Below are 13819 nucleotides of genomic sequence, written 5' to 3'. Positions count from 1 at the left end.
CCGCTCGTTTTTCACGCGCTTTGAATCACTGCCCTCGTGCAGGCGATCATAAATTAGCGCGAGGCTTCTTATTGATTTATTTCCGAACGGCTAATCATCTGCGCGCGAGGAAGATCCCAGGAAGTACCTGGCGCGTGGAGCAAGAGACTGGATATCTGCTTTTAAAGAGATAAGGCAATTTAGTCTTTGTGTTAAATAATAATAATAATAATAACAATAATAATAATAACAATAATAATAATAACAACAACAATAATAATAATAATAATAATAATAATAATAACAATAATAATAATGATGATGATAATAATGACGCCATGTTGTTGTATTAGCCATCATTTCTTTCTACAGAATAAATCATGGCGTCAGGTTGCTAAAGGCTGCTCCTTGTTAGGCTAGATTTAAACACATGTTCACGTGTTTTGTTAACATTATTTTCCCCACACTTAAATCTTTGGCTCGTTAACGTCCGGCGGCTGCAGATTTATGAGGCCGAGAGCTCCTCTGATTTATGTCTGACTGTTTTCGAAGAATCTCTGCTCCGTTCCCGTTTTTAAACCCACCTGCTTTCATCGCTCCAGTGTTTATTTGTATTTTACCTTCGATTCCGAGAGAAATGAAACCGGTTTGTCGGGCTTTAGGCTGCATGTACAACCTGAAAGTTAAATCCACTCCGCGGCATTTTATAGCCGTGAGCGGACTGGAGGGGATACATTGTCGCTGCCGCTGTAATATAGTGTTGCAGTTCATTCGTTGGATTTATTTTCGCAGTTTTAAAAACACATTTTACTGCATGACTAATAGCAGACCTATTATGAAGGCGGACACAACAATAACATGTTATTTCTTCTGAGGGTATTTGAATTAATTTCACATTTGGCTGCTTTAACCTGCTTCAGCCTCTTCTCTACAGGTCAACACGGGTTTACACACTGGAATATTCCACAGTCAAACAAACGCGTGTGCTCTTTATTTCCACGTTGTGTTTATGCTGCCGTTCGACCTGTTTTAGTAAAAGAAACTGTCTCATATTTTCTGGCATGCTCAGATTTTTTTTTGTCTTTTCTGAACTGCGAGTTTTAAAATTGAGCGACGTTTTGCAGGGGCTTGATTTCATTAGATGGAGTGCTACAGTGGCGAGTTGAAATAGAAGCTTTTAAAAAAAAATCGAAGACATTTTCCCCCATTTCCCGGAGTAGTCGCTCGGTGCATTTAGAGTTGTTTTCTTCTTTTTTTTTGCGTGGGAAAAGAACAGAGAGGAAGACAATATGGCTGCCTGTCCGGGGAGTGAGTGGGAAGATGCGCCTTGTGCGAAATCTTGTCCGTGTGCCTTCTTGCTTTCATGCGTGTCTATCAGACGCGTGGGTCTGCACCGACCTTGCCTCTGACCGTATGCACGGTGGACACAAACAGATCTGTCCATATATTAAGACGCCACCAGACTGACCGCTGAGCTGCTGAATTTTCTTTCCTTGAGCCAAGATTTAAAACACATTGTCTCTCCAGCTGTTACTGACCAGTTCAATCAGCAGCAAACAACACATTTAAGATAAATACCTCCTCTGTCTCTCATGCCGCAGTTAAATTCAGCAGAAGTTGTGATAAGAACAATAATGAGGTATTCATCTAACGACAATGCACCATCACTCTACGAACAGCAGCCCTCACCGAAGCTTTCACACAAGCCGCTTCCGTTTAATAACGTTGCTCCGTCTCCAACAACAGTTTAGAAAGAATTAACACATCAACATACACAAATGGAAGGCAGACAACATTCCTGCTTCATCCTCCTGATGCCACACCGAGCTGAGAGTGCTGCCTTTGTCCTGCAGCAGGTTTCGGGGTAACCATTAATGTCTGTGGTGTCACAATAGGCTTCTGATTGTGTGAAGACGCAGCGCAGTGACACATTAACGCCATCTCTCTGTGCTTTTTTTCAAACATGCCTTCTCACGTTGGGCTCAGCAGCAGCAGCAGCAGCACACAGGCAGAGCAGCTTTTAGTGAGAGACTTGTGAGAAAGCAGCGAGGCCTCACAGGAGCAGAGTCCCCCTCCTGCCGCTTGGATATGGATGTCAGACAGGCAGTGATATCATTTCTCAACACCGTTTCAAATATTTGAACTATTTCAGCTGGGTTTGATTTGGAACTATCTCGCCAGACAAAACACACTTAACGGTGGACACATGCCTGGAATAAGATAAGATAAACCAACCCTCACTGCTGCCGTGGACCGTTCGCTGTGTGACGTAGGCCTGTTTTAAAGTAAACTGTGATTTGACTTATTTTAATGTCAGCCGTGACTCCCTCTGAACTCTCTGCTTGGTGCAGGGCCGTGCTCACAACCTGCCTCCTGTGTGTCTGTGCGCAGCAAGCGCCCACAAAGACGTTTGTGAATGTATTTTCAACGCTTCCCTGTCACCCAAATCAGATATGAGGTCGAGATAGCCTGCAAAATATTTAAATATATATGAAAAAAGGAGGAAGGGAATCCTGTCACTCCCCCCCCACCCACCCCTCTCTCCGTCCGCAGAAATGAGGCGGGATATTGTTTTTGACACGGCGGCGGACAGCAGGAATACACATTTTGAAAAGCGCTGCCTCTTGCTGCTACTGCCATTATTATGTGATGGGAAGCCGCGGAGCCGCTCTAATTTGGTTACACTAAGGTTTACACTGGTAGTGATGGCCGAGGAGGGAGACAGACAGAGAGAGGAGGGGAGAGGGGAGAGGGGAGAGGAAAGAGCTCAGCCTTGGAAATGTAATTGTAAAGTGATTCCATCCATCCATCCATCCATCCATCCATCCATCCGTCCAGCCAGCCATCCATCCATCCATCCATCCATCCATCCATCCATCCAGCCATCGCAGCCGCATCAGATGCATCCCTTCATTTGTTAATAACTCTCTTATACGATTAGTTAATAATATATTTACCTATATTATTATGACATGACTCCTATTGCACTTATGACACTGTAACAATGGTCTTGTAAGCTACTGTTGTATGTATGTAATAAAATGATTTGATGCTGCGTTCACTGTCCTCTGTATTTATTGCACTTTGCATATATTACCAGCTGGCTTCACACCAAAACAAAACAGCACACACGCGTCATTTACTATAGTGAGTTATGAAGTTAGCCGATGAAACTTACGTTACTCCATCCGACCCCTCCTCACCCACGCCACTCGCTACTCGCAATGGGGAAGGCTAAACATGCTACCACAGCCAGTCCACAACGTCTCATTGAGTCACCGCGTTTGATTTTGCGTACAGCCCTACGAAGAGTGCACATAAGGATTTGATATGAGATAGATGAGCACGTGGGTATTACCAAGCAGCAGAAAATGGTGGAAAAGTCCTGCCATCCCATGCATGTTATTTTCATCGCCACGTTTAAAGAAGAGAAGAAGGTCTGATTCACGGTGAAGAATTTGAGCAAAGGCAGAGACACTGAGTGCTGACATGAATAATGGCGCCCTGTTCCAGTCCAGCAGACATCCAACGAAAACACATTGAAAAAATAAAAATGCATGGAGAGTAAAAAGCAGCTTCTAAGAATGAATTCAGAGTCAGTGTACAGTCATGCATAAAGCTTAGCACTACTAAACACCTCTGGTCTCCTCCAGCAGATGTCTTATGAGTATTTTCACCATGCTGTAACAGTATGCAGGTAGTTTAGGTGACTTGAATAAAGCTGATACGAATTCCAAAGCCAAGTTGATTCTCCCTGGATAGTTTGTGTCAGTGCACAGAGCAGTTTAACGACTGTATTTCAGTGAAAACCAGGGCCTAGGATACTTGTGCTTGAGAAGCCAGGGATTCGAACCGGCGTCGTTTAGATCTTCAGCTTCCTCTGGCTGAGCTACTTGGATTCACTCACACCTCCTGGCTAGATAGATGAGCTTTTCCTGGCCGGCAGGTCCTTTTTTATGAGATTTCATGGCGGCCGAGGCGCGCCCGGTGTGCCAAATTTAAACAAATCTCCCGTTAATTGGTCGCCGCAGTAATTCAAGACCCGGAGCTACAGCCAGCCACTCTCATACTGAGCGAGAAAAAAGAAAACACCCCTAGTAATAATCAAGTGTAAAAAGGCGGAGGGTGTGGGTGAGGGCATGAGGGGAAATGCAGTCAGATATAGAGGAGGGGAAAGAGAGCAAGGTAGCGAAAACAGAGCCGGAACAGAAAGAGGAGGAGAACCGAGAGAGGAGCCCGCGGCGGCCGGGCGAGATCTCCTGCTCCTGTCCTTCTTCTTCCTCGTTCCGGTGTATCATCGGTCCATCGACCGTCATTTTTCCCCACCGTCTTCCCACAGCGGAGGAAACATGATTTATCGCGGGCAGCACCATAAACAACAGCACTCCCTCACAAACACACAATGGCAGCCCCGGCCGCACGCTGACACCCTGCCTCACTATAAATCACGAGAAGTAGCTGGCTGGGAAAAAAGACGAGGGAGAGAGAGAGAGAGAGGGGAGAAGAGAGAGGGAGAGGGAGAGAGAGGGATGGACAGAGAGTCAGGCAGATAGAGAGAGATGTAGAGGCAGACAGGAGGTGATGGGAGAAAGATGGAGGAGAATATCCAAGTGCTTCTTAAAATATAAACAGCCATCGGCTAACATTGCATCGCTCCCTCTCTCTCTCCGGCTCGCAGGCTGCACCGCTCCAACCTATAAACAATGGCTGATGATGATGGGTGGGGGCTGATGTGTAAACAACACCAAAGCAACATGCACGATGAGAAAACACGGCGAAAGATGGGTATTTTTTGGGCATATTTACCACGATGTTAAAATAGCCTATGATTCACTGAGAGGGATGCGGGCGAAGGCGGCGCAGCGGCGGTGAAGATGAGGAAGAAGAAGTGTGGTTTCCCCCCATGCAGTCCCCTTCCTTCCGCAATACTCACGGTGTCCACAACGACCCGCAAGACGCACACCCGTCCAAATTTGTTTTATTGCAGCCTCCTTCTCTCTTTTCTCTTCCTCTCTCTCTCCGTTGGCGTTTCTCAGTGTCTCCTCTTCTCCCCCTCTCTCCCTCTCTCTCTTTTTTCTCTCTCACTCCCCCCTCTCTCCGCTGCTATAGGGGGGCTTGTATTTCTTTTCTTTTTTTTTTTTTTTTTTTTTGAAAGGACAGTTGGATTTTCGACGTCAGACACACACACACCGGAGCAGCACCATGTCTTACCGTTATATTCCTGACGAATACATATCTATTCTGCAACCTCTGCATTAATTATTTAATGAATCACGTGACGTCTTGGTCGGGGCGGAGGGGGGCAGGGGGTGGAGTGGGTTGGGGGGTGTCAGCGCGCCTCTCCGTTTGTGGGACCCATCCGGCCCAGTGCTGTGTGATGCAGGACTCTCGGTTATAAAACATGAACATAAAAACATAACATGAGCGCTTGTGTTCACCTTTCAGTGGGAGTCACTGAGTGCTGTGTGTTAACGTGTGTGCGCTCCAAACTGTAAGGGTAAAGTAGGGTAGGCCTATGACAGATGCACAGAGAGAACGATAAAAGATGATTGTCACCGACTATGTTCGTTTTAAAAAATGACTGCACGCCTCAGACTCTTTCTTCGTTATTCCTCACTGTCATCTCTTTCTTAGCTCGCCGTTACTCGGCAGAACAAGGGGGATTCCTTATACTGTCCCGTCTCATAGTGTATCTGTTTCCAGCATTTGGAAATATGCGATGAGGACGGGGCAAAGCACTGGCATATTTCATCTGTCTATTGTGCATCACAGCAGCGTTTATTTCTCATGTTCGGTGTCATGTTAGCGCGTCCCGGAGCTAAACTAAATATTTAACAGTCACAAATACTAAAGCCAACTGTGTCAGCGGAAACAAATCGCTCCAAATCGTTTGTTTAATTATTACAAATTCATGTCCCGCATCGAAATGTGAGGGAGCGGCTGGAAATCTAAAAGAAAGAAAAAAAATCTAATCTGTAAAACGGACGAGGCCAGGCTCTTCTACCTCTGTGTGATAATATGAATCAGAATCGAATAATTCATTTGGACTAAAATGTCCAAACACGCACCTTCTTTTATCCCATTAACGAGTTCTCCTGGTGGGGTGGCTACCGCGCGCGCTGTAATTCATTTAGAAGAAGGAGCAATTTATTTAGAAGGAGGGAAACGGACAGGAAGCAGCGGAACCGAGCTGAGAGGAGAGCTGCTCCAGAAAGAGAGGGAGACAAAGAGAGAGCGTAACGCGGAGAGAAGGATGCCGGAGCAGGGAGAAGAAGGAGGGAGAGACAGACAGGCCGAGAGACAAAACCCCCGCCGCGAGGCCACGCAGGGCAGCGACAATAGCACGTTGGAATCCTTTCGGCGCGCGGTCTCCCGGTTCCACAGCTCGAGCAGCCTCGAGGAGAACAATGGAGCTCGAGACTCTAAGAAAGTGTTGAGCCTGGGAGGCTGGAGCAGGGCTAACCTAGCTGCTGAGCAGCTAACAAGAAACACTTCAAGGTCAAACAATGGGCCGCAGCCGCCTCAAGACACGCTGCGTCTCCTCTGAGGCGCACAGAGCTCTGAGCTGCCTCTCCACCGTCACATACCGGCAGGCTAAAAACACAAAGCTGCGCCTTTACACTGTTAAGTGCTGCTGTCTTCATCAAGAGTGTCCATTAAAACTAAAACCGTTTTGTTTTATTTTTTTTATTCAGCCAATTCTGTGAGAAGAGTGACGAATAAAAGATGTGTGATAACAAATGCAATTAGCCACAAGTATCCTGTAGAGAGATTGGCCAGTTTCTAAAAATATAATCTGCAGCACTGTAAAGGCGACGAAATAATTGGCAAGAATGAAACAAATGCAGTGCCAAACCTATTATCGGTGAAGCAGTTGGTGGTAATTTATTTAGTACTCGTTTTTGATGCACTAAAAACGCAGACAGAGTCCTTTAAACTTACTCCGAGCGCTGCGGCGCTTCCCTGAGATTTTACCCACAACAAGATGGAAATCAAACATTTGCGGTGGTGATGATGGCGTCTGTAATGACGGCCATAAATTATAGCAATCACAGTGTGAAACAACAGCTAAGATAAGTAGCAGCAGAGACCTGGGCCGGCCTGACAATAACAATACAAACCAGCTCTGTAAACTTGGCACAGCCGCGTGCAGAGCTATTACACACACCAAACCATTTCAGTCTAAACATCCGAGTTGTGACGGGCTGAGGGTTGCACACCCAACCAGGAAGAGATGCACACAACTATAGAGCTGTAACACACAGCTAACTCATATTACTCACGCATTGAGTGATGGGAGACTAGCACCAGAGCTCCATGTGACAACAGCAAACACAGAGGGATGTCGGCGTTTTATACTTTGCTTTATAGCAACTGTCTGCGTATTTATATTCCAATTTTGTGAAATCAGAAACACAGTCATATCTCTAAAAGCATCTGTAACCTTCCAGCAATTCTATTATTGAGGCTACAAAAGAAAGCATATTTTCTTTTTCTTTTTCTTTTTTTCCCAAACAGACATAACCTCGGTTTATTAAAACGGTTATTTCAACATTCAACAAGCGGGCTCAGAATCAAACTAAAAGCCAATAAGTAAAGTGATGTTAGACTTCTTTGAGATCTCGGGGGTCTCTTGGTCCGTGATGGATTAAGACAGGTAGATTCTCCCTCCTCGTTAATGATTAACTAGCTTTGAATAAAAAGAGAGAAACTGAAAACGTCTCTTTGTTCAAATGTAGAATGGCCGTAAAATTAAAGTGTCCACGACGTGATTAAGTAGGTTCACCACAAGAGGAACTCTTCTCTATTATTATTATTATTATTATTATTATTATTATTATTATTATCATTATTATTATTATTATTATTATTATTATTATCATTATTATTATTATTATTACCATTATACAGCCTAGCCAGCATAAAGACAGGGACAGTGAGAGAGAAAGAGAGAGAGAGAAGAGTGAGAGGGAGAGATTGATTTACCAAGCCCCGACATCTCGCCTTTTACTGCGGCTCGTAAATCTGTCTTGAGACGGCAGCACGCGCACAACCGGTTTTTGAAATATATTCTTCTCCTCCGCGAGACGTGAGGTCTTCCCCCTGGACGGGATTGCACCAGAGACATCCCCGACCGGCCGGCCGTTGGCCGTGCGGCTCGGCCGGCACAGCCCGGAACCTCTCCGCTCCAGTGTTGTTTTCTTCTTTGTTTCGCAAATGTTTGAGCTCAATCACAATCAATAACCAATAACATGTCGCTCATTAATTATTTTTAAAAAATGCATCTGTAAGCATGAACGCGCTCATTACTGTTGTATTATTATTATGGAAGAAACAGGATCCATAATTGATATTCGACTCATACTTGAACGCCATCCGTCTGAACATTAAATAGGGAGTACAGTGCACTTTAATAGGCTGCTCTGACTGTTTTCTTGTCAGACATGACAGGATCAATGACTTCTGAGCAATGTTCAAACTGCCTCGCCATTGTTAACGTTGTAAAGCCTGGAGCAGAGCCCGCTGAGTTACACTTTACATCATTACACCTTATATGTTTTTCATTTTTACAAAGACAATTCAAAAGAAGTGACTTTCTGTGCAGCAGCCTACTGGATGGGGCTCGAACACAATTCACACTTGGGCGACAAGCTCCTGAATGTTTGGTCTTAATACTAACGGAGGAGCACTTCTAGATAATGGGCGATATAAAGCGTGGACTTAATTCAGACGTTGTCATTAATGCTGGCTGTAAAACATACGTGCTCAGATCATTTTGCAACAAAGCTTCCTTTTGCAGCCACATTTACCGTCTGCAGACAGATCTGTTTGACATACAGGCCTGATATATAATATTTAACAATATAAGCATAATTGACAAGCAACACTGCTGATAACTGTAATGAGTTCCACTCTTCATCTGTGCTCCTTTTGTGGATGTTTTAATTATAATCGAAATGATCATGGGAAATAGAAAAAAAGGTCACGGTCCAAATCATTTTTTCGTCGTGAGTGGTTGGATTTTTTAAAAATTGTTTTAATTTCTTGTTTCTGAAATACTTCATGGCGTGGAGAACAATCATGAGTGAGGAGCTGTAGACACATGTGAGAAGTTCGTGTGTGTCAGACCTGAACAGGATGTTAGTGTGTATGATAGTTAGCGCGTCGCTGTCACTTGGATATTGATAAGTAAAAGGTTCAGAGCGGCAGAGGGGCTGTTTAATACTTTAGTATCAATACGCCTGTGCTGGCCTAATGCTCCGCCTTTAGTCATACAGGCCACCGAAACCCATTCATCACTCACATCTAACGGACATGAGCGCTGCTGTAACACACAATGGTAGGATCATCACACTGTAGGCCTGCTTGTCTCTCTTTACTACATGACTACACCTTTACGACCGGTGCCAAACAGCAGGATCACACAACAGCAGAGGAAACAATATAGAAGCATCACAAACCGACAAATATATGAGTTGTTTTCCAGCTGTCAAAAAGAAACAAAAGATGAGGATAGAAGCTTAAAGCTGCTGTTACAATAGTTTGTGGGTCATTCAGGGTTTTGTCTCAGATGCTGTAGCGTCTTTTTCTAGAAAGAGGGGAGACAAAGAGTCCAAGATGCGTCTCCCTCCTCAGCCTCGTCTCCAGCATTAAATGTTGGCGGTTTGCAAACCACAGATCCGTCCAAATTTGTATGCGTCATAGGCTACGTACCATATCAACATTTGTACAAAACGTGTCGTATCACGTTCACGTTACACGTTAATGAACTGACTTTTATATAGGGAGGTGGAGGGGACCAGTGACCACAGTTCCAGTCTGTGTTTCAGTATTTTTAAGCTGGATGGTTTTAAACTGGTATTTTAGGACAAGACACGGTGTCCTCCTCACCCTAACCAAGAGGTGTTGTGCCTAAATCCGAGCAGGGCAGAAGAACAGCATTGTGATAAGATAAAAACAATGGAAATGGAACCTGAAGAAACGTAAAGTTGTAGCTTATTTGTACTTCAGGGATTCTGGGGATTGGGCTGGCTTCAGACCTTCTGCTGATGGAAGAATACAAAGAATGACAAAGAACATCAGAGTCTACGTGGAGAGATTTACACTTTCAGCTACTTTTGATCATATATATTCTAGTTTTTCATTAGGCCTGGTTAATCATTTAACTGTAAATAATTTATAATACCTAGTGACGAACACAGCCACATCGCACCAGCATTATCCTGCAGCCTGGCCTATAAAAAGAAACAGCGTGCGCGCGTGTTGCAACTTGGCAGCCATTCCTTGGCTCTGTCTTTTTAATACTTAATACATGTCTACTTTTAAATGGCTCGCACGCTTCCTCTCTCTAACACACACATATACACACAGCCGGTGCGGTAGTAAAAGGCTGGCAGCCATATATCTCTCGTGACGACCTCCTCCTGCAGCCCGCGCGCCTGCACCGTGACCTCCTCGGCTCCTCGCGCTCTCCGGAATAATAAATTTCTCGGGCAACGCGGCTGCAACGAGCGCGAGGCAAGAAAAAAAAGCGCGCGGGCGATTTGTCTGGCAATTAGCAAACCACCGCGAGACTCCCCGGGCCAGAGAGAGAGAGCGGTAGATGTTGGTGTAACTGTTGTTTTTTGGGTTGAGTGTGTGCCAGCCCGTGATGATCACTGACCCATGTGAACACGTGCACGCTCACAAACAGCACAGTGAAGACGTATTCGGTGCCTGTGACTTCATGTCACAGTGCATGTGTGAATACGTGTGTGTCGTGAAGCCTGAAAGCCTGCAGCTTCCTGTGTAAAGCTGCTGCTGAAACATCAGCTCCATCAGCTGGTCCAAAGCCTCCAAACATGTCAGTGAGCGCCTCTCAGTAAACTACAGGTCAAGAGTGAGAGCTGCCTCGCATCTGCCTGCCTGACGCCATGTTGTTTCATTCTTTCACTTCACAGTTATTTAACTGCTAATCCCACTGAGATGACAAAACAAATCTCCTTTTATATGGAGAGAAACATCAGGACAAGTGATAAAGCTGCAGCAAAAACAACATTCATGGGCAGAGAGGAGCTGAAAAGCACAAAAAGTAATGTCTGGTTTCACTAAATAAGAGCTCAGCGGGCACTTGTGCAGCAGCAGAGCAGCAGGACTTTTAATTTAACAAGCCTGTTTTTAATGAACCTGCATGAGCTCAAGGCAGAAATTAGATTTACTCCATTCAAGGTTTTATGATGAGAAACTTTACAAACTACTCCACAGCATCCTTGTGTAAACCAACAGCATTAATACTGCTAGGGTTATGCTGTCATTACCCAGAGTGTGCCATATTTATTAGGGGTCGACTGATTTCAGCTTCTATACCGACAGCGATTATTAGAAAACAAGGAGACTAAAAACCAATATTTGGGACCGATATCAGTGACAACCAGGGATGAAATAAACCTCAGGACAATTTACTTTTCTTAAGTACAACTTTGAGGTACTTTACTTGAGTATTTCCTTTTCTGCTACTTTATACTTCCTCTTCACGACATTTATTTTATATATTTAGTTACTAGTTACTTTGCAGATTCAGATTATTCAGTGATTATAAGCTATTAATTGTGATATGTTACCAATCACATATGGTTGTGGGTGGGACCTTGTGAGGGGATGGTGTATCAGAGCCGAAGGAGCACATTTTTAAATTAGTTTATCGGAAAATCTGACAAAAATAATCACAGATAACAATAATCAGTTTTCTCATTTCTTTTCCTTTCAGCCCTGCACCATCTTCCCCTGTGTTGATGCAATGCAACCTATTGTGAAGCATTACAGCTGAGAGTTTTCATGCAGTGAACAGTAATGTCTAACAAGCATACATACCTAAATATCGGAATGTGTCCTTTTCAGGCTCTGTGAAACACTTTGTATGCTCCTCCACAGCACACACTTTCACACCATACATTCAGGATGCCACATGCAGTCCAGCTTCACTGCTGAGATAACAACCGATGCCAAACTATATCTATTTCAGTTTAGTTCAAGCGTTTCATGTCACATGTAAACAAAGACCAGAACAGCAGAAAGTGTGAAATAATCAAAGGGGCAAAAATTCAAACTCAGATCAAAACTTGATTGGATCTCCTGTTTGTTTGGATCATCTGTGATGGATCGTTGCTCCATCTTCTGTTAGGGTGGATTTTGCATCCAATCCTGCACTTTGTTTGCTCATTGAAGACAGTATTGAGCACTGATGTTGGCACCAAATGCCTGGTGAATTTCTTAATGTTGTAGAAATTAGATCAATCAAACATTAGCTGATCATACATAAGTTATTTTAAGATGTAAAGTATGAAGATAACTGTAAGTCACTGTGGCAAACAATACAATTAATTGTATATTGAATAAATGCTTTTGTCAAAAACATACTCAGCTACATAAGATATTTTGGATTTGATACTGGCACTCTGGTATTGTATTGACAACAGATATTTCTAACAGTCCCCAAGTGCGGGGGCCTCTGACCATTCATCTCCCCCGCTGTTGGAAAATGATGATATTGATGCATTAGCATCTCGTTTTCTGTAAGTAGTGGGCTTAGGTAATGTTATATTTGGACCAATCAGTGTAAAATTGCAACATATCAAAGCAGCTTTCTTAAGATGCAAAATGTGCAACTTCAGTATGTCGGGATGTTAAAATAACTGTAATAATATTTCAAATATAGGGGTGACAGTTTAATAAGATGGTCAGGTGAACTAACAGCCACAGGTCTGATCCAGACCAGCCACAAGTCCCATGATGAGACTTTAAAAAAACACTCACAAATATCTGTTGGCATTCATTTAAATGATGGGTGAATTTGTATTATGTTATGAATCCTTTAAGTCAGATTTTCCTCATTATTCAGTCTGGAATGTTTAGGTGATAACTGAAATTAAGACAATGTTGTATGAATCTGTAGCTTCACTGCGCAGCAAGTGAGTATAAACAGACTCATCAGTGGGTGCAGTGTGGGTATGACATGGCATAGCTGCACTGTGTGGGAAACATGTAATAACAGTGATGGTGACACCAAACTGACCAAGAGCATTTCCACTTTATGCCATATTAATACCAGTAAATAGTGGTGGCTGCAGCTCGCTCAGCTGCACACAGTGACTTTGAAAGTAAAGGAATTCTATTCTATCCTATATTATTTACTGGCTGTGCAGTTTATCAACATGGGTGACACGAACCTCTTGAATTTGACCAAACTTATAATATCTAAGTGTAAAACAATCTAGCTGAATACATGGTGCAAACATGACTGGAACAAGCCTGGAAATGAAAAAGGCTGCTCAGCAGTTTTCAGCAGGGCTATCAGGAGGGGAAGCGTCTGTTTACACTGAGGTCTGTCCAAATAGTGTCCAGCATCAGGCTGCACATTCCCTCTGCTTCAGCTTGTTAACAGGCCCAGCGGGCCCTTTACACCGAACCACACAGTGAGAATGTCTCACAGCACCTTGTATTAGTGTCCAGTGGTTTAGAGTGAGTCAGAAGCGCTCTGCTTTTAATTGACATTGTGATCAAAGAATGAGACAGCTGCTTTGAAACCACTGTTACAGTTTGCTTGTATTAGAGTCATGTGGCAGGGCAAATTATATTAATATTATTATATAAAAATATTCCAAACACAACCCCACCAAACTAACAGTCTGCAGTGGCCTGTAACTGACCCCTGCCCAGGTGGTTGGGTAACTCGTCTGTCTGTCTGTCTGTCTGGGTGTGGGAGTGGAGATATCGCCGCCGTGCCCCCGGGTTACAGTGCCCTGCTCGGCCTGTTATGACTAAGTTGCCCGGGGGCTCCGGAGGTCTGGGAATGTCCGAGGGA

General features: G+C 44.0%; 1 protein-coding gene across 3 annotated transcripts in view; it reads right to left on the bottom strand.

Annotated features, from left to right (window-relative positions):
• The window catches only part of hoxb3a (homeobox B3a), a 67877-nt gene that overhangs the window by 27931 nt on the left and 26127 nt on the right, over nt 1-13819 (bottom strand). Inside the window, exon 1 of one of the 3 annotated variants that reach the window (XM_084372268.1) lies at nt 4913-5074. The exons of the other annotated variants lie outside the window; for them this stretch is intronic. The gene's annotated coding sequence lies outside the window, so the exon portion shown is untranslated. Of the gene's footprint in view, nt 1-4912; nt 5075-13819 lie in introns of those variants that run through there. 3 annotated transcript variants of the gene reach the window in all.

This window comes from Pagrus pagrus (genome assembly GCF_965226575.1).
Source record: "Pagrus pagrus genome assembly, chromosome: 13".
NCBI classification, from domain to species: Eukaryota; Metazoa; Chordata; class Actinopteri; order Spariformes; family Sparidae; genus Pagrus; species Pagrus pagrus.
Note: the sequence above shows the minus strand (reverse complement) of the source record. Positions and strands in the feature narration are given on the sequence as shown.